At 47.3% G+C, this 26,303-nt stretch overlaps 1 protein-coding gene and 1 long non-coding RNA gene across 2 annotated transcripts in view; both read right to left on the minus strand.

The window, feature by feature from the left end:
- LOC149332147 (uncharacterized) overlaps positions 1–26,303 on the minus strand; it is a 234,507-nt gene that overhangs the window by 67,248 nt on the left and 140,956 nt on the right. The window lies entirely within an intron of this gene.
- The window catches only part of LOC149332149 (uncharacterized), a 71,279-nt gene continuing 45,668 nt past the window's right edge, over positions 693–26,303 (minus strand). The window contains exons 2-3 of the long non-coding RNA XR_016284876.1: positions 1,649–1,762; positions 693–1,056 (exon numbers count right to left, since the gene is read on the minus strand). This is a non-coding gene — a long non-coding RNA (uncharacterized LOC149332149). The remainder of the gene's footprint in view (positions 1,057–1,648; positions 1,763–26,303) is intronic.

Consider the following 26,303-nt stretch of genomic DNA (forward strand, 5'->3'; position numbering starts at 1 on the left):
AGGATCGTGTGAGCGTGGTCGGGCCGGAGAAGGGACGAGGAAGGCGGGAGACGCGGTTACGAGGAGATTAAACAAGGAAGGAGAACTTTATGCAGGAATATTTACATGATTTACAAAAAAGGGTAAACTTAGAATGAATCTCAGTGGATGAGAACGTCTTCAGGAGTCAACAGGAGTGCCCTGGAGTCCTCAAAACAACACCCGTTAAATAACGCACGGATTCCCCAGATCCCTGTCTGGGGAATATAGTTCGAAGAATGACGTCCAATCGCATGGGCAGACGTGGACTCCGGGGGTACCACCCACGGCTGGGCGGTGCTGGCTGTCCCGCTCCTTCGCAGCTCGGTTGATGGGAGAGGGTAGAGGCTCAGTAATTGAACACTGCTGTCTTTCACTCAGCACACCACCACTCTGTTCGTTGACCCGAGGGTCGACTCGGCCATGGAACGCCGCCATCGTCGCCGCATCTTCGGCCTTCGGCGGTCTTTGACTTTCGCCGCTGCCACCGTGGTCCCACGGTCCTGGAAGGTCCCTGCCTTAATCCACTTAGGCAGGAGGGGAGCGCGAGCTGCCGTAATCCACACTGGCAGAGGGGGGGGGGGGGGGGGGGGGGCATCCCAAACCCAACAGCACCTTGCAGTCGCGAACTGCGTGGTTTCTCGCGGGCCGACCAGGCCCAAAAGGTCGTTGGCTGCTATGCGGCGATCCCGCCGCGGGAAACACGAGATCTGACGACTCGCACCGACGGACTCTTCAGGAGGGAGGGACAAGTCAGCCGTGTCCAGCCCCGCTTTGTCGGGCTGCTCAGGGGCACGCGGGCAATGGGTTGGCGCCACCATCGCCTCTGCAGTCGCCGCCACTCGTGTCTCCTCCGTCGATCCACGGGAATGCGCAGTCCGGGAGGAGCACCGCATTCAGCATCACCAGCGAATGCGATTGGCTGCCTTCGTTCACGGTGACGCCGTCGCCAGAAGCAGCCCCACGCCAGCGTTTCTTGCGTCTTCTCCGAACAGCAGCGTTTTCAGTGCCTGGCTCGCCTGTTTCCGCTGGCTGGGCCTGCGATCACAACAGTCCGTCCGGTCAAACGACTGCGAGACGCAGTAGTACTTGTTCAGTGTGCACAGCATGGTCTACGTTGTTGGCGCTCTGGCCACAGCTGCCCTTTCGCCAAACCAATTGATCATCATCATCATCGTTCTCCTCTAGAGTAGTCTCATATCATCTATATTCTGCATGCGACAAGCGGGGTAAAGTTGCAGCTCATAATCATCATCCTCTGCAGTAGGCTCCTAAAATCTATATTTTCCATGCGACAAACGGGGTAACGTTCCAGCTCATGATCATCATCATCCTCTACAGTAGTCTCATATCATCTATATTCTGCATGCGACCAGCGAGGTAACGTTGCAACTCATCGTCGTCATCATCTAGTGCAGTCTCATATAATCTGCATGTGACAAACGGGCTTACGTGGCAGCAAGCATGCAATTCGATTCCATTTAATATTGGTAGGATTAAATTAAGTTAATAGTTCATTGTGACCTAGTTCCTTTTAAGAGGATTGCGCCGCGTATGAGACTGTCTTGGACGTGAAACAGGAAAGAATACAGCCGCAAAATCACATAATCGCGTGGAGAGAGGAACTGACCTTCGCAGCAGGGCGGGTAGCTGCGGCTGAATTTCGGCAGGCAGATACACTCGTGCCCCTTGCAGAAGGTGTTTGGCGCCTTCTCGCAGTCCACATCGCTGTCGTACGCTTGGTCTACGCAGAAACACAAAAGAGAAAAATCTCAACTTTACGTTTTTTCAGCAAAAGAGTCACAGAAACAGAATAACCTTTTTGTAGCAAAAACTGATTGAGAATTTTCGCCTAAATTTTATGAACGTGCGAAAACATAACTGCATGAACGAAAACGGCGACGATGTTGACACAGAACTGTCTGCCTGTTTCTGCGCGCCGCAGATGGAAGTTGATGAAGACAGGGATGTGCAATGCACACCGCCAGGGTATGTTGCTGTTTAACGCAAGACGTATTTGGCTGAAGCGCACAATGTTGATTTGCGATTGTTTTCTTCATGGTTTGTACATTCTTCACGTACTGTTTTTGTCAAACCTAACCAGGCTCCATGGTTTGCTTCTCATTCGCATGGTGGAGCCCCCACGGCTTCTCTAAAAGTCAAAAAGTTCTTTGAAAGTGGGGACAGAGGTTCTTCTTACCACACAGAGATTCATAGCTTGAGGGCTGGCATGTTAAAGAAAAAAAGCGGCCATAGCCTTGTGCTCTTGCGCATTCGCCAGCGAAGCTGATCTGTTCGCGCCGCCACGTGTTCGAATCCCAGTCGCAGATGTTTGATTTATTTTTATTTGCTTCTTTCACTTGGCACAAACCCACAAACATCGCAAACCCACAAACATCCCAAGATCTTGCTTGGCGCTTACGAATCAGAATAGTGCTTTCGGACTAGTATAACAGTCTAACAGTGCAATAACCTTGTGATCAGCTACTGCTCTTGTGTACAGAGGCACATCTCAGACGCAGTTAACAAGTTACATCCCGAGGAGGTAACTCTGCAAAGTCAGCCGCCTCTTTTCGTATTATCTTCACCACGCAGTAGCACAAATACCGCTTTACGACTGCACGCTGCAACCGCGAGCGAATTCTTATCTTTCGTACTTTAAAGACGAGCTTTTTAGCATGTAAACGTGGGCAACAATACAATAACAAGAGAAAGAAGGCGAATCGCGGAAACGGTGCGAACGATTCTGCGAATTCTGTTGCGGAACCATTTAAGTGGTGTGCCAAGCGCTACTTCTCAAGAGGTGAGAGATTTGGCGGAGACATTGGGAGAAACCGTTACCGTTCGAACTCAATCGATGCCAGTGGTTTCTCCACGCCTTTGCATTCAATGCGATGGAAAAAGACGATAATAGTAAAGGTGTGATCTCTGCGTGTCGTAAGCACGGTGCCCATCGCCTTTTCGACGATTTCGAGAGACGAGAACGCACAATACGTGATTATAAGAAGTTGAAGCACGCTGCGGAGAGAGTCATCATACCACTCACCTTCTACGTGTTTCCTTTCATGCAAATGTAAAACTTCACATTTCAAATCTCATCCACCAGCGAATGCTATTCGCCCGATGTGAAGAGAAACAGGCAAAAAAAAAAATGGGAGGGAGGGGGGGGGGGGGGAATGCATGTATGAATAGTCTGTCCTGGATTGAATCTTCGGAAACAATGTTCCAAGCGATATTACTTCGAAATCACTTCTCTCCGCCTTTTCTGTGGTCTCGCGTGAAAATGAAGGAAAAAAAAAAGTGGAAGACGGGGATTGTTATTCGACGAAAGATATTCTTCGCCGAAAAGCTTCGATTCATGAATGCTCTTTCTTCTTTTTTCATGAAGAATGAATAACAGATTCGGCTGAAATGTATCCTTTCCAGTAAAGCTTTGTTGCTGTCCTCTTCCGCCAGTTCTTCCATTGCGTCCTATCAGCCGAATGGCACGGGGCGAAACGCCCGCGGAACGAGCCATCGTTTCTGCGATACCACATTGAATTTGTAGAGAAATGTGGCGGGCAGAATGACGGCGGTGCAAAGGAAGATTCAAAACCGCCAAAGCCTACGTACTTTTACCCCAGCCAGAACCGTGCAGTGCAGTACAGTGCAGTGCAGGAAGATGCAGAAGGCATCATATGCCTGACAGCCAAATGAACGAAACTCTTCCGAAAGAAAAAAAACACGAATACTTCTATATGGGAGTAAAAAGAGAATGAGCTGTCCTCTAGCGCACAAAGTTTTATAAAAGGTAGTGCACTAGAGGACAGGTTACACCCATTTTAATTTTTTCTGTTTTTAATGTATGATCAAACGATATGTCCGTAATTAGGCACTTCATACCTGATTGGACAATTCCATCCGTTAGTATGCATCAACCAGAGGTGGGCTGTAAGCACTGAGCGCAATATACTAAACACTTCTTCAAATACGATTTATGCCTGCGACTGTGCCGACGTTGCAGGTGATTGAGCGCTCAATCCATAATTACTCTCTGTGTCCATGATTCGAAATTTTTTCCGTGACTAAGCATTTGCGCGCGAAGGGCTGCTAACAAGAACCGCCGCGCAAGAAACTCTTCCGGTTCGAGTGAACATTCTGTCCGTGACTAGCCTGGTGTAATCTATGATTGACAATCGATCCGTGATTAGGTACTGTATCCATGACTAAGCAATTCTATCCAGTGATGGGCCTTAACCAGGGCGCGCTGCTAATAATCCACAAATCGTTTGCGCGAGTAAAAATTATAACCAGAATTGAGGGGGTGTTATCCGTGATTTGACCGTTTACTGGAGGTTAGGCATGCTATCTCATCAGCATCAGCATCAGCTTGACTACGCCCATTGCAGGGCAAAGGCCTCTCCCATGTCTCTCCAATTAACCCTCTCCTTTGCCAGTTGCGGCCACCGTGCCCCCGCACACTTCTTAATCTCATCCGCCCACCTAACTTTCTTCCTCCCCTTGCTACGTCTGCCTTCTCTTGGAATCCACTCCGTTGCCCTTAAGGATCAGCGGTCATCTTGCCTTCATCATGCAATGTGTGATTTGGAAATTTTGACCGTGACTGGGGCAATAGATACTGACGCGTTGGGCTACTAGACTTTTAGCATAGCGCGAACCGCGTTCCGGTATCACGATCCACTTTCCCGGGAGCTATTCGAGCATACGCAGATGTCCCCGGGAAGCGGACACCTGCCACTACGCAGCAGATCATCGTAGCGGAACAAGGATTACACTATGCTAAATCTCTTTAAAAGTCGGCCTGCCGCCAATGGTTTTAACACACTCACAAACAGGTCCGCATATATGCTCGGCCTCTGTAACGCCGCCTCCAACCCTATAGCCTCCACCTCGCTGCATCATTTTATAGAGCGAGGCAAAGCATAAGCGTAAGCGTCTTGTTTACGAACAGCATTTCTCTAAACTATCATAAATCTGCTTTTCTCTAATGTCAAGTATTGTCGCGCATGACTTGGCCCCGACGTGAGCGCAGCCGGGCGCGACACATTTCGTCGCAATTGAATAGCACGAGGGTCATGCGTTGTGCGATTTCGCAGCTTCTGCGCCGAGTGAATGATAAGCTTCTCTGAAATCGGGTATCTCTTCATTCATTCGCCATTTATAGCTGACACTTTTTCTTTTTAAATTTCTTTTTTACATCTTCAGTCCTTCGCTTCACTTCCCTTTAAAAATCGTATGCAAAGGAGGGACGAAACGATGTCTTGGGAAGGTTGTACGCCGTTAAAGAAAGAAAAGAAACGGAACAAAAGGGTTGGTTTTGAACGCCAGGACACGCACAATCCGAGATGCCACCCCCATTCGTCTGCTCGGGGATTCGGAGATGTCACTAGAATCCGTAAGTGTATAAAAAGCCAAGACAGGCCTCCCGCGAGATATGTTCTCGGAACAATATGTGTCCCAACCACACTGGATCTCCCTATTTGCATATTTCTTCTTTTTTACCGCTTTTATGTTTCGTCCGACTTATTCGTTTTGAAACGTGGCATTCGAACTGCATCGTGAAAAGACAGTGGTGTACTTTCCCTTTTTAGGGATTTCGCGTCTTTTTCTTCCCCAGAAGAATCCACCCTTCTTCAGCAGAATTCACAACCTATAATGCAATGCTCCTTGGAATCTTGAGCTGCACTGAAATATGTTTGCGCGAATGGGCTGGAAGTGTCATCACATAGTGTTATCCAAAAACACAGCTTTCTTCGGTGCATTTCGTTGTTCGAGGATTTGCGTAGTGTATAGTGTACACGTAGTCGCAGTGTGGAAAGAAAAATGGTAGGGGTAACGTAGAGAGGCAGACAGAGATGGCGTGGATTGTAGAAAAGAAACGCCAGCTATTGTGACATCGTACCTGAACTTACGAGAACGAGATGTACCTGGGTGGATCGTGTAATGTGAAGTGTGTAGATAATTTTGTTAGCACAAAATGTAGGTTTCGACGCAAGGCAAACATAACAGGGGGCGGCTGAGAGTCTAGTCAGCGCATTTGATCATAAAATTAAAAAAAAAAATAGAATTTAGAAAATTACAAAGGCTAGCCGAGGCTTGCGTACGACAGAATTAAGGGAAGGTCACCGGGACGCGCCTTTGTACTACAATGACGTCACTTAGGCCGGTGGCGGAGTGTTTTTATGGTATGGATTACTGCACGCTTGCACGATGCCCTCCAGCGAATGGTATCGACCGATTTTCATGACTTCGCGGCTGATGTGATTAGTCTGTGGTCAAAGCCCATTCCTCTGCCCCCTCCTCCCCCCGCATTTCAAACTAGTAGGTCCGAGGGTATTAACCACGACGTCATTAGAATCGGTAGACGCCATAGGCTTGAAGCCCTCCTCTGGGGGCATTTGCCGGTTAGTTTTTCATTTGTAAGCGACTATAGTGATGTAGCTAACTGGTAAATATACTTGAGCGCTCGTTTGCAATTAGACACGTGTAGGTGATCGTTAGTTATAGCAGTGTCACTCTTGAGAATTTCGAAAACGCGATAAACTTCGGTGCTGTGGCTAAACAAATTTTGTATTTCAGGAAGCGCACGTTTCCAAAATAGCGCGTCGTTGGCGCGTGCTCTGCTGTGCCCACCAGCTGATGCTACTCCGGGGAGCACATGCCATATGACCTTCTCTTTCCAGTCCTCGTAGCGTTTACACACCTTAAACTTCGCACACTATATATTATCCTTTGAATCTTGTTAGTTACTCTGAATTGCACATGCCGCCTATTCGCTGCTGTTTATTTACGTTTCAGTACAATTAACTCTAGTTCCATAATACACGCTGCACAGTCATCAACCTAATTTCAAGGCTTCTTCGCTGACCTGCACTTTCGTCTTTAAGAGTAGTACTGGCAGGATGCACACACCATTATTCTGAGTAGTGTACTACATAAGCCTTCAGGCTAAGCACATTCTAACATAACCCTTTCGTATTCTGGTACCAATTTCACACTTGCGCTCATTTCTCTTCGAAGTTAGAAGCGACACACCGCCAGACTTTGCCTCCACCCTCAGACTCTACACATAAAACGTGCCAGCACTGATTATAGCGTGCATTCCGAAAAGACCCCACGGCCGGACGCGTAATTATATGCAAGCCCCTATAGCGGCCGACGAAATTTGCGAACCGGGCGAATGCAGGATCGCGTTGGAACTTTTATTTCCCGTCATCTCGTTACGACACGAGCACGCAGCTATAATATGGACGGGGCGGATGTTTAATTCACGAGCGAAAGAAAGAACAACACTCTACTCGGAGCAAAAAAAGCACGAAACAGAGAAAGAAACAAAGAGGTGTGGCCCCCCCCCCTCCCCCCTTCCTCGCATTGTCGGTCTCCCCTTCACCTCCACTGCTCCTCATCTATTCCCTCTCTCATCTATTCCCTCTCTCTTCGCGATTCTGCTCTGCTTTTCGCGCTCCTTCTTTATCCATTGTTGTCTGTTTTCCGGTGGCCCAGCAATGACGTCACCATTTGTTCTCGTTTGTTTTCTCGGACGCACGAGGTGACGTCACGTCCTGAAGGCTTGGCTTTAGAAGAACATCACGGGGCACTTTTGGGACGAAAATAATTTGCACCGCGTCCGGACGCATAGCGCGCCCATAAGGGCGGGGATGTGGAGAGTATGGCCGCTTATTGAGAGAGCAGTCTTGGGTGTGGCAATGTTTATCTCGCAGCAGGTGCTGAGCGGGGAGAGAGTGCAGTGAGAGGGAATGATGTGGAAGGGAGAGGGAAGGAGAGGGGGGAGAGAAGAAAGTACAGGGCGTAGTGAAAGGGGGTGTGCGGAGGAAGATGGAGAGGAGGATTGCGTGAGAATAATAGTATTTGTTTTTCCCCAGGGAGCAGCAACCCCCGACGACATTACAGCCCCCTACTTTTTTTTACTGCGCCTGAGCACACACGCACGCATCCTTACCGGTCCCGGTGAAGCGTTGTCTGGTCGTTAGCTCCGTAGGAGTCAGACCATGAAGGCAGCGGCCACGATAAGAAAAAAGCGAGGTATGAGACAGAACCTTTTTCCAACACCTCCAGACCTCCCCTCACCTTCACCGGCCGTTTTCAGTGAAGCAACGACGTATAAACTTCTCTATTGTGTCGTCGTCGCTTGTTTGTCTGCCGGGCGGTTCCGGCGGCGGACACACGCCCTGCCCAGAGATCTGTCGTCGTCTTTTCTGTCTTGTTTCTTTTTTGATAATGATGTTGCCTCATGCCTTTTTTTTATACTAACGAAATATATGGTGGCAAAAGAAAAGTCGATGAAGATGAGACGTCTTTTGCTCCGCTCGACTACGATAAAAGAAACCTGCTGGGCAAGCTTCGCCAGGGGGCAGCCAAGATATGTGGCGAAGAAACCGCCTTGGCTACAGGAGGAATTCTCGGTGGGGTGACCGCGGGAAATATGTGACGCGCCGCAAGTCAGGTCGGTTTTGGCGGCTACCTCTTTGTACGTTTCTGTGCGTGGCTATGTGTGTGCGTGCCTTCTAACTTAACCAGGCCGTTTTTTTTTTTCTGTTCGGCGAGCTCTTACTGCCATGAAGCAGTCTTGGTATCTGCGGTGTTCTGGCGGATTGCTTCGGACATCAAGGCGTTCTTTGTAGCCCCAAGATGGAGTAGCTTGGATAATCTCGGCAGAGAAAATGTGAAGGTTTCCGCAGGAATTGCAGGCAAAGCATTATTGCGTCAAGGGTCTTCCACTTCATTGTTATTTTCCTTCTACTTTGCTTTTGTAGTGCTTTCCATTGGTGCACTGTGTGCAAAAAGAAAACTAAATGCCACAAAATTGACAGACCGTGGTGAAATATTTGTACCACACCTGAAGAAAATAATCTTGTGCTTTTTACTATTTATTTCGTCAGTGTATTCCATACATATTACTCCATGATAGGACTTGTCCTAAATGCAAGGTACTAAGCCAGATGTAAAGCGCAATCACCTTTTTTTTTTAAATTCTAGAGCATTACTAGTCACATTACGAGAAAAGCTGGCAGCGTGTGTGGGCGTGTGTACTCGAAGATGGTGCAGAAAAGCCCAGCGATGACAAGCAACATAAGGTGACGTCATCAAGCGGCCACATGACGCACACAGCAAGCCGATCACCACCACTTAAGACAATTATATAATTGTCGTTCATCTATTATACTCTCCAAACGCTAACTTTCCCGACAGCATTCGTGCCAAAATTGTGATGCAACCGTTTGTCCTAGAGCGTTACGGGCGGGGCCGCACGATTTCTCGCTGCATATAGCTTACGTGTGCAAGTCAAGCTGGATGCTAGCTTGTTACAGGGATTCGAACCGACGACATGTGCACCTTCAGTTGTATGCCTTCCCAGACTTCCGTATCAAAATTTAAATGCAACCGTTCGTCGTACAGCGTTCGGGTGGTGTCATACGCGCCCAGGTATGTTTTCGCATTTTCACACGTAAGCAGCCTTAAGCGTTTCTGGTTTTTTCTTTTTTTTTTAGAGTGAGAGCGCTACTCCTCGATATGCAACTTTCGATTTCGATGTGGATGAGGCAATGACCTTCAATGCCTCACAAGGTCAAACTGAAGTGAACTGCGTGGCGGTATGGCCGAGGCTATGACCACGCGATCATATGACTACAACCATTGGGTACCTGGCATTGACCTTGGAATTTGATTAGAGACAGATCGACAATGACCTTCAATGCTTCACAAGGTCATCCGAACTGAACTGCGTGGTGGTATGACCCAAGCTATGACCACGCGATCATATTACTATGGCCATTAGGTAACTAACCTTGACTTTGACCCTTCACCTTCGACATTGACATTTGATTTGAGACAGTGGAGACCATGCCTAATAGAGCTTTCGCTCGTATAGCTATGTTCAAGACACGTTGAACCACTTTGAACCCCAATCAGTTTTTTCTACTCATTGAAGCAGTTCAGAAATAAAGCGCAACACGACACACCATGGCGCATGGCAACATGGGCATGACGCTCCAATATGGCAATGAACGATCCAACATGGCGCACAACAGGCTTTACAGTCGCATTCGTTACTTACAGCTTATGCTTGGGGCAACCGCAACCACTCGATAATGTTTGCGGCGAAAGCGGCGACGCCGCACTGCCATCACTTTGCAAGCCAGCCAGGTTGTTGAATATTTCAGGTAGACCTAATGCACGTTGCGAGAGCTGATAAACGAGTGGGCATGCCGCTAAGGAAGCACTTCCGCCGAAGTTCGGCCTACCAGCGAGTTGAATGCAACAGAGCAGAGAGCAAAAAAGAAAATAGGAAAAAAAAATATACCGGCCTGGGAGAATCGTAACAGGCCTAGTAGTAGATCGTTAAATATTCACCTGCAAGAAGCTCGGATAGAAGAGAGAGGAACGGCGCGGAAGTTCGAGAAACACGTGGAGTTCGAAAGCCAAAGGTCCCACAGAAATGATGGTAGGAGGTGCAGAGCATAAGATAAGAGGGGGTAAGTATAAACGATAACAATAATAATACAAAAGGAAAAAGAAAAAGACAAAAATTAACAAAATTAGGTGGACGCTTAAGCTTCGCCTTCTAGGGCTGGCGGGGTCACCACCTCTTCTCGCACTGTGCACGTGCTATCTTTTTTTTTTAAGAAAAAAAAAGAAATCGACGGAAGAAAAGCATCTGGAGTCACTCCGCTTAGAGCAAGGGCATACCACCACTTAGAGTTAAACTTCTGTTGATAACTATTATCGAATAATAACCAGTCATAATGTGCGGCTCTGATATCAGTGAGTAACCTGTAATAATTAAGTTACCAAAAATGAACACGCACCGAACGTACTGTACGTGTAAAAAAATTAAGAACATGGAAGAACTGACTTGTGCTCATACCGAAGAATTCTGGAATAATTCATTTTTGAACGGGAAAGAGCTTATGAACGCAATTTTTTCAGATATTGTAAGATCCCAGTATAGCATTCATTACGTCCGGGGGGCCTACCGTCGACAAGATTGCATTTTTTGGCATTGATGTTTTTGTTATCTTGAAAAGCTTTTCCCGTTCATTGTGTATGGCCGTCTTAAGTGATAGATGCGAGCGATGAAAAAAATTTAAAAGAAAGATTTTGTTATTCATTGGAAGAATGGACCATTACCTTTAATGTTTCCTTATTTACTTTATAATTGTACCTTATAAATACCTTACAATAATTATGTACCTTATAATTTTTCAATATTCCAAATTTTTGTCCAAAAACGTTGGACATGAAGCAGTTCGTAAAGGGTCGTCAAACTGACTTATATAAAAAGTTAAAGAAATAATCAGTTATAGTTGGCCGGCGAATTTAATATAATTATTTCGCACACTTGCTCGTATTACTGTTTCCTTGTTGTTTTGTTTTACGTTTTTTTGCATTCCTTCTAATGTCCTCCGCAAGAAGCCAGCCTCACATTTATTTCTGTGCTATAATACTTGATCTTTCATCAGCCTTTGTTGAAACGCCCTACACAAACAGGAGGATTGTTCAGGCAAAGCCTGCAATGAAATTAGGTCCCATCGCTTACGGATACTGTACAGCAAAACTGCTCGCGATTTTGGCTGAACATTCTTCAGTGCGTTTTCAATCCTTGTCATCAAGACTTGCGGTAGTAATGCGTGCTTTTCGCGTCTAAATTCGATCAACAAGGAAGTTGTTCCGACGCAAAACGGCGTTAAACTAAATCAAAAGCCGTTATCAAACACGACAATCTCCCACCATTTCACCAAGTTCCGCTTTTGTGAAGTCTATGTTGTCTTACATCGCGTAAAGTGAATTGTCGAACGCAACGAAATACTGCGCGGCGTTTTTACCCATTTGCAGCATGGTGCAAACACACTTGGTTAAAAGTATTGCTCGCTCGATTCGTAAAGTGTTTTCGCGTACAGCTTGCGTCAGACTCTTCCGTTAAGCGAAAAGAAATGCACGTACAATCTCGTGCATCTTTATTACGTGATTACGGCCTGGTTCTGGCTTGAATTGGATAACGGCAGATTAAGTTAGAGAAACAAACTAAATTAGACGCCTTGCTTCGCCACCGCTGATGTTTCCCGTACCACAATCACCCGACTGACCTATATTCGCCTCTTTTTTTTCTTCATACTTTCGGGAAAGAGGATGAAGAACTGCACATGCTTATTTTTTTATGCTTATTTTTTTCATCCGTACAGGGCGGGCGCAACTGCACACAGGGCGGACGTCTGACCTAGAAGCGGTTCCAAAAAGGCGGATTGGAATACCAAATCGACCCGACACGGAGTTCCGGTCACGTTTTCGCTGGCAGTAACGCGTGCATATACGAGACCCATCAAGATATGAAAACCAGACGAGATAGAAAGATGGGATGATGATGATGACCATGATTGTCATAGGAGAGACGGAGCAAAGACCACGTTTTGAGCGGAAAAAGATAATGTTTCACTCAGGCGAATGCAATCTCGGTCCGACTCCATGTGGCGGAGCAAACAGTATGCGCTGTCTGCCCGACCTGTGGAGTCGCTTTGAACGCGCTGACACGCCTAGTTGCTCAGCCAAGCGAAACAGGGTGAATTCGGGTGGTCTCCTCCCACTACTAGTCGCGTTTGCCGTTCCAATTTCGCCGAGCAGGCAATTTTTTTCTTTCTTGTAGTTCCTATTTTTATTATTCGCTCCTTCTTTCTTTCATTACTTCTTTCTTCTTTTATGCATTCTGGTAATCTTTATTTCCTAGATCCTTTGCCTTCTTCATATACAGCCCTTCTTTTTTCCATGTCTTCTTATTTTTCTTTTGTTTGCTTATCTTTCTTCCTGCTTCTTATGCCCTCATCTTTCGCTAATCTGCTCTTCCCCTTCTTTCGCTCCTTCTTTCATTCCATATCTTCTTTTTCGTTCTCTTACCTTGGTGCTTCCTCCCTTGGGCACAGTGACTGTAATGTGCTCTCCGCCATTCAAACTTTCCTTTCAGACACTAAACGGCTGCCGTCCTAAGCACTTTCTCATGATCAATATTTCTATGCAACGAAAGCTATCCTAAACATGGCACGTTTAGCCACGTTCCCTCTATCAGTCACCGATCTCACAGTTTTTGTTTAGTTTATTCTAATTTACAAATCTGAATTCCTTTAAATAATTTCCTAATTATTAATGTTATCATTATTACCTACCATTACAATTTTTTCAGTTATTTATTTTATTGTTTCACATTTTGAACACCTGTCAGGCACCTCCTGTGTCGTGGCCAATCCCCCGCAGTGGGAACGCGACATTATCTCGAGGACAACAACAACAGCAACTACTTATTTTCTTTGTTATTAATTTTTCGTTTCCTTCTTTTCTTTTCCGGTCGTGTAGCTTTCCCCTCCTTTTCTACTATTGCTTTTTTTTTTTTACTCTTAACCTTGGCGGAGGTCACCAATGAAATGAGCAGTACTATCGACTCCGTCATTAGATTTGCATCTTTCTTTGTCCCTCAGACACCGATCCTAAACCGTTGCTCCGCTTATTGGGCTTTGATTTAAAAAGTAGCCTGGCGTTGCACTCGCCTATCAAAGTCATCATCATCATCAGCTTGACTTCGCCCACTGCAGGGCAAAGACCTCTCCCATGTCTCTCCAATTAACCCTGTCCTTTGCCAGCTGCGACCACCGTATACCCGCAAACTTCTTAATCTTATCCGCCCACCTAACTTTCTGCCGTCCCTTACTACGCTTGCCTTCTCTTGGAATCCACTCCATTACCCTTAAGGTACTCCGTACTTGCAATACATGAAAAAAATAGCGTTCACGAACTATTTCCATTTCAAAAAAGCTTTTGTCCAGAATTGTTGGGTATGGAATATATTTACACTATTTTTGAGCACATTCAGTGAATTGTCCTTTCAAGACGCACGAACTGACATGGCAAGATAAATTTGGGGCCAGAACTCGCGCATAAAATTAACACTTCAATTCTCACCGTTTTCTTGTCTGTTTTTACTTCTTGCTTGGCGGTTTTGTTCCTCTGACTGCTTGCATTCTCAGCACGTCACGAAACGCAAGAGAGTCCATAATTCCTGAGCAAATACTACGCAATAAAAGTTTAACGCACATCGGAGACTCAGGTGTGAGGAATTTCAATTTTCTCATCTATGTACATGTTTTTTAGTTCTGTTGTCTTTCACAGTGAAAGATGCGTTAGGTTCAGGATATACGTGTCGCCCATGCAGAGTTCACGAAAAAAAAAAAACGAGTAACAAATTTCGAATATACTCCGGTTCTCTAACAAAATCCCCAACGGTGCGTTTTGTTCGACGCAGAAGCGAATTCACTGCTCGCCTCTATTAAAACCACATTGTAGCTGCAAAGTTGTAGAAAGCGCTTTTTGGATAAAAAAAGAAAGAAAGAAGGGGAGAAAGGAAGAAATTTAAAAAGAAAGAGAGAAAGAAAGAGCGAAAGGAAGAAAGAAAGGAAGCAAGGAAGTTAGAAGGAAAAGAAAGAAAGGAAGGAAGAAAGAAAGAAAGAAAGAAAGAAAGGAAGAAAGAAAGGAAGAAAGAGAGAAGGAAAGAAAGGAAGAAAGAAAGAACGGAAGAAAGAAAGAAAGGAAGAAAGAAAGAAAGAGAGAAGGAAAGAAAGGAAGAAAGAAAGGAAGAAGGAAGAAAGAAAGAAAGGAAGAAAGAAAGAAAGAAAGAAAGAAAGAAAAAAAGAAGGAAAGAAAGGAAGAAAGAAAGAAAGAAAGAAAGGAAGAAAGAAAGAAAGAAAGAAAGAAAGAAAGAAAGAAAGAAAGAAAGAAAGAAAGAAAGGAAGAAAGAAAGAAAGAAAGAAAGAAAAAAAGACGCGCGTTGTGTTCAAGCTACTTCTATTCAAGACACGTTGCGCCCCGTGTGCCAACGTGTGCTGTTGCGGTGTCTAGTCCGTAACCCCCATTTCAGCGTCTTCACTGCGGCCCTGAGAAAACGCGAGGCTCGCGTCGAATCGGAGAGCCCTAACGCGAATCGAAACGACTACGTTCACTTTCCGTTCCTCCAGATGCACTGCCCTCCCCCTCCCCGTCCCCAAAACGGGCCCCTTCAAAGCTTCAGCATTCGCCTCGTCACGCGAAGGCCGAAGGTAGAAAGAGGGGTTCATCGATTTCTCCTCTCCTTCTCTCTCTGTATATCCCTCTTTCTCTCTCTCTCTCTTCAGGGCACGGGATCGCTTTTAGCGAGCCGAGGATTCTTCCCGACGCAGTGCCTCTTTAATTGATGACTACGCCCTGAGCCGACCCTCTTCCATGAGCGGTGTGCTGCGAGCCAGTTGCTGCATTTGAATTTGTGAACACCATGACCATTACGACGATGGCATTGACTGTTGTTCGTAACCTTTTGTATGTTCGCATACGGGGTGGTTTTAGCTGCACACGCTGAAGATTCAGCGTTTGTACAAGGGGTCGCTCGCCTTCAACGTGAACTGAGCCCAGTAACCCGAAGGCCGCCACAGTTCCTTCAGATGTGTCTGTCTCATATATACCGGGTGGTGCACTGTGCATATGCTGCGTATACTGCGTATTAGGTATATTCAGTGTATAAGGTATAAACTGAGCGCTGAGTATATTCGCTGAAGGCACCACCCTTCCAAAAAATTTTTTAGGCTGCCCATAGACTTCTGTCTATAAAGTCTATAAGCTCTCTATAGACAAATCTTAGAGAAGAATCTATAGGCAATACAAATGCTATAGACAGTCTATGGACAATCTATAGATCTATGGACATACACTTTTAGTACGCTTCTGTCTATAGACTGTCTGTAGACCATGAGTAAGAAAAAAGAAATATCTATAGAAAGGCAGTACAGTCTATAAGAAGTCTATAGACTGCCTACAGGCCATTCTTATAAGACTCGCCTTGGTAAACCAGGCCGGTAGCCAGAAGGCAGAAACTCTTCCTTTTGATGTTTCTGCTTCGTATATAGCTCGCGATGAAAGAGACACTGTTGTGCATATATTGAAATGCTGCTTATTCAAGCATGCTCTTTTTTACGGCGATAACCACACCTCGATATATTTTTTTATTTTTCGAGCCTTCTGTTCGTGCGTCTGGTGTAGCAGAAAGCTCAGTGACGTCACCACTTAGGGATCACGTGATCGCCTTCTGACCTTTGACATCGCATGATTTTCTCATTCGGGTGAAAAGGACATAAAATTAGAGTTATAAATGAACGACAGGAGGAACAGCCAGCACCATAAACCAATGCCTCCTATTTAGATATTTTTGCTCTCATCCGTATTGCAATTTGTAAGCCCGATCTCGTCTTACTGGTAGTCGTAAATTGTCATATAGAGAAAAAGCATCCGTGAAAAGAATCTAAGTCGAGCGACGAACAAATGTGTTGAGTGCACGTTTGGACCGGCCGTTATGAATTCTAACGATAGAGGAGATTTTCTGCTGAGTGACCAACATTCGTTCCGCGATGTCCGGAGCCGACCGCGCCAGCTTTTAACGATATCTTTTATAGATGACTCTATTTCACTGTAAACGATCCAGCACGTGAAATGCGAAGTTGATGGCAACAGAAAGGCAAAAGAAAATTGTTACACGTGCCGTTGCCGATTTATAAGAAGTGAGAGCAAAACATACAACTCATTTCTCCTTACAACGCGAACACTCACTCACATGCTCTCTTGAATCACATAGACTCTCACTTTCGATAGCATTACTGGCTCCTTGATTCATACGACCATAACCGCGCGCCCATTCAGAGGACATTGTTACCAGATAACAGGTGAAGGTGATGGTGTTGTCATCGCCGACGCGATTTGTCCCTAGGAAATGAATCAACACCTGCCCCGCCGCGGTGGCTCAGTGGTTACGGCGTTCGGCTGCTGACCCGAAAGACGCGGGTTCTATCCCGGCCGCGGCGGCTGAATTTCGATGGAGGCGAAATTCTAGAGTCCCGTGTACTGTGCGATGTCAGTGCACGTTAAAGAACCCCAGGTGGTCGAAATTTCCGGAGCCCTTCACTACGGCGTCCCTCATAGCCAGAGTTGCTTTTGGACGTTAAACCCCAATAAACCAAAGCAAACCAAACCGAATCACTACCTGATGCTATAGTTTGCGGGAAACACGAGGCACAGAAAAGATGAATTTCTTACAGCCATTTCATCTAATCAGGAACTGAAACCTGCAGTCGCTTTTCGTATGGAACACTGCAGGGCGCCAATCATTTTTCAGGCTGTGCACCAAGGCTACATTGGAAATCCCGTTCTCAGCGACTCGCGAGGCCTGTAAGCTTTTGACACCGGGTGTAATGTCTATCGCTCTAAAAGGACTACCTGGGGTTGTCTGATACATAGAAAACTAACTTCTTTTGTCTTTATATGGAATGCTAGTTGAACAACTTCGATTCTCTCCACTTTCTCTTATTCTGAAAGTACGCCATTGTCTTCTTTTATCCCTACGCATTCCTTTTTCTGGGCAGAGTTGTTCACGTCAGTACTTGAAAGAAACCCCCCCCCCCCTCCCCCCCTCCCCCCCCTCCCCGTGTTCTCGTTCGAGACGTGCAACAACTAATTCTTCCCGACCCAAGAGCAGCCATTTCCTCTCTGGGGGGGGGGGGGGGGGGGGGGGGCGTAGCTCATAAACGCTGCTCTCTCCCCCTCTCTAGCCTGGCCCGCCGGTGCTTACAACACACGCTGCTACCGGACCTCCGTTCGCGGTGGTAAAGCAAGCCATCCGCCTAAGAAGGGCGTTCTCAGACTCAATCGTGCTGAAAGCGTTTGCCTCGCCGAGCGTGTTTGACAAGCGGCGAGGAACAACACTTTCCCGGACGGACGGGTGGGGGTGGTGTCCGTAGGGAAGAGACGTTCCGATCGGGAAACGCTGGGGACGGGGCAGAGGGGAAAGAGGCATTGGGGAAAACAGTTTCTCCCGTTTCCGTTGCCGCCTGCCGTATCTCGTCGTCCACTGCGCCGAGTTTGTTCGTTTGTGTGTGTACGTGCGAGCATTTTGTGCGCACTAACACGTTTGTGCACATCGCGTGTGCGGGTTTCTGCGGTTATGTATTTCGCTATCTGAGTGTGTGTGTTCGTGAGCGTCCACTTGCTTTGGGCGCACGTGTATGTTTGTACATGATCTGGGGGTATGCTTCTGTGTTTTGCCTTCATATATGTATATGTGTGCCCGCGAGGTAGATTTAGGCAGTGTGTGTGTGTGTGTGTGTGTGTGTGTGTGTGTGTGTGTGTGTGTGTGTGTGTGTGTGTGTGTGTGTGTGTGTGTGTGTGTGTGTGTGTGTGTGTGTGTGTGTGTGTGTGCAGCGGAAAAGCATATCGAGCTTTCTCTCGGAAGCCGCCGTAATGCGAGCGCCACTCTCGCGCCTCGGGGACTTTCAGCCGGCGCCGACATGCCATCGACTAAGTGCACGCTCCTTCGTCGCTACGTCGTCGACGTCCGATGGGTTGGTAGTATACCGAACAAAGCAAAGATGTCCGAAGCGGAAGCAGGGCTTTAGGTACGGGCACTCACCACGTTATCACTGCGGGTTGCGACAGCTAGCGACGTGGGTGGAAACGCGATACGATTGTTAGTTTCACAAGGACGACGCATGGCGGCGCTGTTGTCAGAAAGTTTAGTTTATTTTTGTTTTCTTTCTTTTATAGTCGCGTCTTTGTGTCGCAAAGTGGCCTTCACGGCTATGAAAGTGCGCAAAGCTCAATTATGGAATAAGCCCTTCTGTATACGACAGCTAGGGTATCAGTGTATCGATGTTGTGAGAGACAAAGCTCTTTCGTCATCGCTGGCGCCTGGAGCCGGATGTTGGCGTCGAGGCGAGCCAATCCCAGTAAAGCCGTATCGTCGCGTTAGTTGTCAAAAGCCTGAGTGAAGCTTTGCCGCCGTTCTCGCGGTACAAACTACGATCCGAATTGTTGAATCTCGAGCGGTGAGCTGGATTAAGTCACGTAACACAGTCACGTTTCGATCGGCGGATTTTAATCCTGCTTTCTAGTATGTGAGTGTGCGGGTCACCATTGACACGCAAAAAAAAAAGTCCATGAAATAATGCATTGTCACATTTCAAGGGATTTACACCATTCAAACCCACGATTATGAAAATTCGCTTTGGCTTAGCTTGGTTAAGCCCGGTAATTGCGAAAGCAATATCCGTACCTACGCCATGGTACAGCTGGTAGTGTAGCTGGTGGTGGTGCTTGTGGTTAGACTTGTGGTGATGCATCGGTTATACAATCCATTCCATTCCAATCCACTCCACTCCAATCCAATCCAATCCAATCCAATGTAATCTAATCTAATTCAATCCAGTCCAGTCTAATCCAGTCTAATCTAATCAAATCTAATGCAATCAAGGTCAAATGAAGGTCAATGGTGGTCACCGCCGCGGCACGGCAAAGGCGTGAAAGTGCAAGTACTAGTGAGTGAGTGAAGAAACTTTATTTCCGCCAGAAGAAGACCCGTGCCCCTCCGGGTCCGCACGCAGGCGTCCGGGGAGGGGCAGCGTCGCAGCTGGAAGACTAGCAACGGTATAGTCGCGCAGCTTCTGCTGCCAGGCGGGTAGCGTATCGTTGTATGCTAAGGTCGGCACTTCTGAGTATGGTCTCCCATTCCTCTGCATTATTGATTCTGCCATATCCTGGGGCACTGGGGCATCTCCATAGTATGTGTTCGAGTGTAGCGGTATGCCCGCAGAACTCGCACACCTCCGCATCCTCCCTCGTGTCACCTCCTGTCCAGCTCCTCCAGAGCGGGGATGCGAAGTTTCTAGCTTGGAGTCTTCTCCAGTCATAGGCCTCAGCCGAGCTAAGCGATCTATCCGGAGGAGGATAGATCCTTTTGTTCTTTTTCTGAATGTCTGTGATGCTATTAAAGGTATTGGTTTCCTCTTTAGTGCTGAATTCGTATGAGGTGTCCACGGCTCCCCGAGGTAAAGAGGAGCGGGCGAGCCTGTGGGCGGCCTCGTTTCCAACCAGACCCGAGTGGGCTGGGGTCCAGATAATTAGAATATTGTGGGCTGGGATAAAGTCTTTTAGATATTTAGCCGCCATTTCGTGGATGCGTCCCTTGCTGTAATTTCTAATTGCGGCTTTGCAGTCGCTTACTACGTATTTGGTACCTGGCTGAGTTAGAGCGATCGCTATTGCAACCTCCTCCGCCACAAGGGGTTTTAAGTCAAGGTGTCTTACAACGCGTAACGTTCTGCCTGAGTCCCCGACGGCTACGGAGACGGTGTCTCCTAGCGTGCCTACCGCGGCATCAGTGTAGGCCACGGTTCCCTGTGGCATCTTGCCTAGCTTAGCAGTCAGCTGTGCGACCCTGCTTTTCCTTCTGCCTTTGTCGTGGATGGGATGCATGTTTCTAGGTATGGGAGCGATAATAAGATGCTCTCTTATTTCTCTTCCCAGATCTGTTCTGGTGTTCACTGTGCTATCTACGGTTGCCCATTTCGCTAGCTGTAGGTATTTCCTTCCTGCGGGTGTGGATGTTAGCCTTTCGATTTGCGATGTTCTAACCGCTTCAGTCAGTTCTCTCCAATTGTTATGCAGGCCCATTTTCTCCAGTATATCATTGGACGTGGAAATGGGCAGCCCTAGCGCTCGTTTGACACATTTTCTGATGATTGTGTCTAATGCCTTTTCTTCGGTTTTGTTTATTTTCAGGAATGGGGTTGCGTAGCATATCCTGCTAACGATGAAGGCCTGCGTGAGTCTTAGTTTGTTGGACTCTGAGAGTCCTTCCCCCCTTCTAGATACCTTTCTGAAGGCTCTGACGACAAGTTCAGCTTGCGCTTTGAGCTTGTCTAGCGTACTTTTGTTTTTCCCTTTTCTGTTAATATACATGCCTAGGATTCTTATTTCCTCGACAATTGGTATCGTTCTATTTTCAAGTGTAACCTCGATTGCCGGTATCCTTTGACTGCGCTTGCTCATCGCTACAAATAGCTCAGACTTTTGCGGAGAGCAGCTGAGACCCACGCATTTCGCATGCTCGTTAATGATATCCGCTGCCTTCTGTAGCTTTTCTTTCATTTCTGATTCGCCTACTTTGTTTAGCCAGACATTTACATCATCTGCGTAGAGGCTGATGTTTAAGCCTGCTATCTCTCTAAGCTTGCGGGGAAGGTCCCTCATTACCAGATTAATAAAAAAAAAGCTACTAAAATGCTAAAAATTAACTGTGGCTGCGCACCTTTTTTGTTTCTTTCGGAGCAGAGTCTCCTAAACGTACTCACAAGCTGGAGACCGAACCCGCGTCTTTCGGGTCAGCAGCCGAGCGCCGTAACCACTGAGCCACAGCGGCGGGTCCGCGAATGCTCTCTGTTCGAAAACACGCTGCACGACAAAATGCTCAAGCCAGTGACAGAACTTTTCTCGCACCACAAGGCGGTTGTAGTGACCCTGCCAGAACGGAAGCACAGTCGTCAACACATCCGTGAGAGCAACGTTCAACGCAATGCTAAAACTGCAAAATCACGCAGTAGAGAAACTAGCGCTGGGAAACCGCGTTACTACTGGAGTAATCGGCATCGTTTTTTTTTCTTGGCCATTCACTATACGCCGCAATAGCGGCTGTATCTTCCACGACGTTGCACGCAAGTTACTCAGGGGAAGGACGCAGGGCGTGAAAGCGTTGATTCGGAGATGAAGGCACAGCAGGCGCAGTAAAATGACAAATAAAACAGAAAGAACACGAGGGGAAAAGAAAGGAAGAATGTGAGGCAGAAAAAAAGTAAGAAAGGAAGAAGCCAAGAGAAAGAAGGAAAAGAAGAAAGGAAGAAGGAAAGAGAAAGAAAAGGAAGGAAGAAGACAGGAAAGAAAGAAAGAACGAACAAAAGAAAGAAAGTAAGAAAGAAAGAAAGGAAGGGGAGAAAGGAAGACAGAAAGAACGAAAGAAAGAAGGGAAGAAAGAAAGAAGGAAAGAAAGGAAGAAGGAAAGGAAGAAAGAAAGAAGGAAAGAAAGGAAGAAAGAAAGGAAGAGAGAAAGAAAGAATGAAAGGAAGAAAGAAGGAAAGAAAGGAAGAAAGAAGGAAGGAAAGAAAGGAAGAAGGAAAGGAAGAAAGAAAGAAAGAGAGAACGAAAGAAGGAAGGAAAGAATGAAGGGAAGAAAGAAAGAAAGAAGGGAAGAAAGAAAGAAAGAAAGAAAGGAAGAAGGAAAGGAAGAAAGAAAGAGAGAAAGGAAGAAAGAAAGAAAGAAAGGAAGAGAGAAAGAAAGAATGAAAGAAAGGAAGAAGGAAAGAAAGAAAGGAGGAAAGGAAAAAAGAAAGAAAGGAAGAAAGTAGCTAGCGCAGTGTGGCCTAAACGAGTTATGTTCGCTTCGGCGGCGAGCAGCGATGAGAGCCGCGCAGGCCTTAGCGCTGAATAGTAGATCTCCCATGCCCATATTTTTTTGCTGTGTGCCGCTTCTTACCGCGTCTCTGTTTCTCTAGCGCGCATGCGCACATGTACTACGCGCGTGCACTCCCCTCCCCCCCCCACACGCACGCACGAACGCGCGCACACACACACACACCCACGCACAAACACACACACATACACACTCGCATGCACACACACACACACACGCGCGCGTGCACCCCCCCCCTCACACACAAACACGCGCGCACGCGTGCACACACACACAGCGCGCACGCGCGCATGGAAACCTTCTCTCTTGTTCCTTTCGTCCCACAAAAGCCGCCTGAGTGGCCTACCCGTTCTTCATGCCGCTTTATGTCGATATTCCGACCACTGAGATTATTCTGAAGTGCCGTCTTTCTCTGCTTTTTGTTAAGCACAAAACAGCCCCAGCTCTCACCGGCGGCGCTCTCCTTCTCACTCTGCGCTGAAACTATCACAACGAACCTCGTAACGAAAAGGATGCCCGTGTGCTGTGCGCAGACCAGGGCATCCTCACGAGGGCTAGCCCTCATGAGGGCGTCCTTACCCTCACCTCATGAGGATTTCACTCAGTGAGGTGAGAGAGAGAGAAGATCGGCGCATGAACATTCTTGAAGACGAGGGTGAGGGATGGAAGGCAGTATGAGGTTCGAACGAGGGAGGGTGAGAGGCACGGTCTGAGTGTGAGGGTGGGGTCCCGAACCGTACTCTGGACTAACGTTTTTGTCTGTGCAGCCCGTAGTGCATTCGCGCTAGTAACTTAGGGCGAAGGTTCAGGGCAAAGACATGGTCTCTTCAGTCAGGCGATACACGAGGCGAACTCGAAAGGCGGGCAGCCTCAAGCCTTCACCTTTACCATGCCTGCGTTGTGAATCAAACAAAGGAAGCGCACACGAACAGCCACACAGCTAGGCTCCGAAGAGAAAGTAAAAGCACAATAAAAGATCAAGAAGCGGGAACAAAAGCTTTAAACAGTCGGCACACTTGGTGAACGCCTTGATAATAAATTTGGCCACGCCTGTCCGAAGCAACACGCTTAAGATGGAAGTTGAGGATTGGATGGCTGTCTCGATTCGACCCATCGCTGCGCGGATAGAACGTCTTGCATTGTGATCGGGTTTGCGCCCCGTACCGCCGCCCCTGGTTATGCAATACTTCTCGCCATTCGGTCTCCTCGGTGGGAGCTGTTTGTGCTACGACTACAAAGCTCGTATCAATGTTATTGGAAGCAGCTCTTGTTCTAAGAAATTCGCCGTGATAAGTAGTGAGGTTAGATGATAAAAAGTTGTTGCTGTACTACGTTGATGATGTTCCCGCTTGTTTACTGACCCGGGCGACACGTTGTGACGGGCGGGGAGGAAAGCCCTTTCCTCAACTGTACCCGTTTATTTACAGTTACAATAAAAAAATGGTCTTCAGGTCCTCCCAGTAAAAGCTGCAAGCTGAGACTCTTAAGCAAGCCGGAGTACACACCAAGCGGGACACCCTCCGTCGCCTCCGACTGTTCAAGAATCTAACACACAAACTACAAGTTCAACATTGAAGAATCGGGTCAGAACGACCAAGCGAGACAGATCAACAGAGAGGACATTTCCCATGGCGTTGATGCGGACCTCCTTAACTTGCCCAGGAATCATCTGTTCAGGAGAGGCTGTAAGTTTACCTGTTGAAGGGATTGAAGTCTTGTGCAACCGCGACAGTCCTATAAACAAGTGTTATGAAAGTGCCTGAACGACTGCAATTGACATATTGCTTGGACGCTCGGCGACTTCAGGCCCGGACGCCCTCAGGATCCTTTTTCGAAGTCGGTTCGCGACCTGGATGTATCCACCATCGTCTCCATGTCTTCTGAGGTATAGATATCCCAGCAAGCTCAGAGGTAAGACGTTCTTTTTCTGCTTGCCGGCTTGAAGCTCGGAGACTGCAAACCCGCTGCAGACAGTCGAGGCAAAGAGCCACGCAGCGTCGTTTAGGACGATGAAGCCATCACATAGATGTTAGCAGAAGAAGGAAAGCAAGGAAATGAGAGGAACGCATGAAGAGGTAACAGCACGGCAGTCTGTAGAGCCGCTGAGAAAGAAATCAGATAAATCAAGCAAATACAGTGCGTCGCCGTACGAATGCATTATGCAGAGCTTTCTCTCTGGTCACTGAAGGCGCTACGTTCACTCTGCGGAAGTTAGATTCCATTATGTTCTTGAATTAAAACGAAGAGATGCGAAAATTATTTCTTTCATTCCGCTTGTTTAAAGTGCCGCAGATCAGAGCAGCACGAAAACGTCGCCCAAGGTGTGGCATGTATGACCAGATTTGCGCGTCTAAAGCAGTCTTGATATCACTTCATCTGGAAGGGCCAGACGAGACAATGAAAACAAAAGGAAAAAAGTCTGACCGCAGGAAGAGCATCGACGCGCCGTCTGCCCATGGAAGCAGCGGCGCGGCGAAGTGCAGAGTCACTGTCACAAAGTGCACAGTCACTGCCGGCCCCTGCACCCAGGGGATGGTTTCTATCGCTGATAAAGGCCGATTCACACGACGGTCCGTTCGCCCGCGGCCCGCGCACTACGTGATCATGCGTCAGCACATTGAGCGCTCTGGATGGATGGATGGATGGATGGATGGATGGATGGATGGCTGTCGGCCGACAGCGTGCCTCTCAGTGTAGTGACGCATGAACACGTAGTGGCGAGGTCTTGCAATGCGTCGTGCAATGCGGAGAGCAGATAACGAATGGCGTGTCGGGATTCCTTGCTGCTAGCCACGGAACTTTTTCGCCGTACAAGTGGCAGTGCTTCTAGACATGATTCTGTGCCCGTTGCCAGTAGGTTGCTCTCGTCTTCACGGTGCAGCGGAGACTCGTAGGAGCCGTTACACTCACGACTGACTGACGACTGTCGCGGAATACACCGAGCCAGGCCGTCGGCATCGAAAGTAAGTGCGAGGCTAAGCCTTGCGGTGAGGGTGGCGTGACCGTGAAACCAGCTCTGAGCTGTTAGAGCGAATTTAAGGTTCACTCGCGCTGCTTCTGCGAGCATTTGATAATAATCAGCAAGCAACACGCAGCGTATAGAGGTGAGGTGTCAAGAACCATCACCATCGGGTTTCCGGTTGGTGACGGAAGCGCGGTGAACTAGGATTCGTGATGCGTACAACTTTAGGCTTAGTTCACTATAGGAAGGTCAGCTGCAGGTACTGAGCCAGCGAGGAAACTGCATACCGGGTGTCCCAGCTAACTTGAACCAAGGGTTTAAAAATGAAATATTGGAGTCAGGAGAGTGAAACTACCTGCATATTGGTGATAGGCATTTGGCGCACCACGGGAAATTTTTTGTATCGCAATTACTTAACTAGTAATTAAGATAATTTTTTTAAATTTTTTAATATTGACTTTAGACACTAAATGTGATTCGCAAAGTTGGAGAGCACTTTCAGAAACCCGCATTCCATTATTCGCCATAAAGAAAACCTTACGTGTACCTCTTTTTCCGAGCTCGAAAGAAAGCCCGCGAAATACAAAAAAAATCACGTGACGAGCACATTTGCGCGTCGCGATCGTGCTGCTCTCAACCGTGCTTTCAGTGAACGAAATCAGCTCCGGCCTTTATTCGACGGCCCCGTTGCAGCGGCAGGCCGATATCTTGGCGGGGGTTTTTCGTCCGCGTCAGCTAGTTGGCACCCGGCGACGACGACTTAGTCCCAATCTGATAAGATACTGAGATGGCGAGTCTGCTTTGTCACTCAGAAGCAAAAGAGAAATACAGGGAATAATGTTTCGCCGCGAGGTGTTGGCGGCTGTGTGTTGCAGTTTCCTAATGAGGATTTTGAAAGCTGGAAGCAGCGGTGAAGCACAGTTTGTCGTGTGCTCTTCTTATGCCACTCTCATGCGAGACTGAATCTTTGGTGTAGTGATTACTAGCACTGCAGACATGCCGTTTACAAAT

Source organism: Amblyomma mixtum, chromosome 8 (assembly GCF_055824585.1).
Source record: "Amblyomma mixtum isolate Tamu chromosome 8, ASM5582458v1, whole genome shotgun sequence".
Lineage (NCBI taxonomy): Eukaryota > Metazoa > Arthropoda > Arachnida > Ixodida > Ixodidae > Amblyomma > Amblyomma mixtum.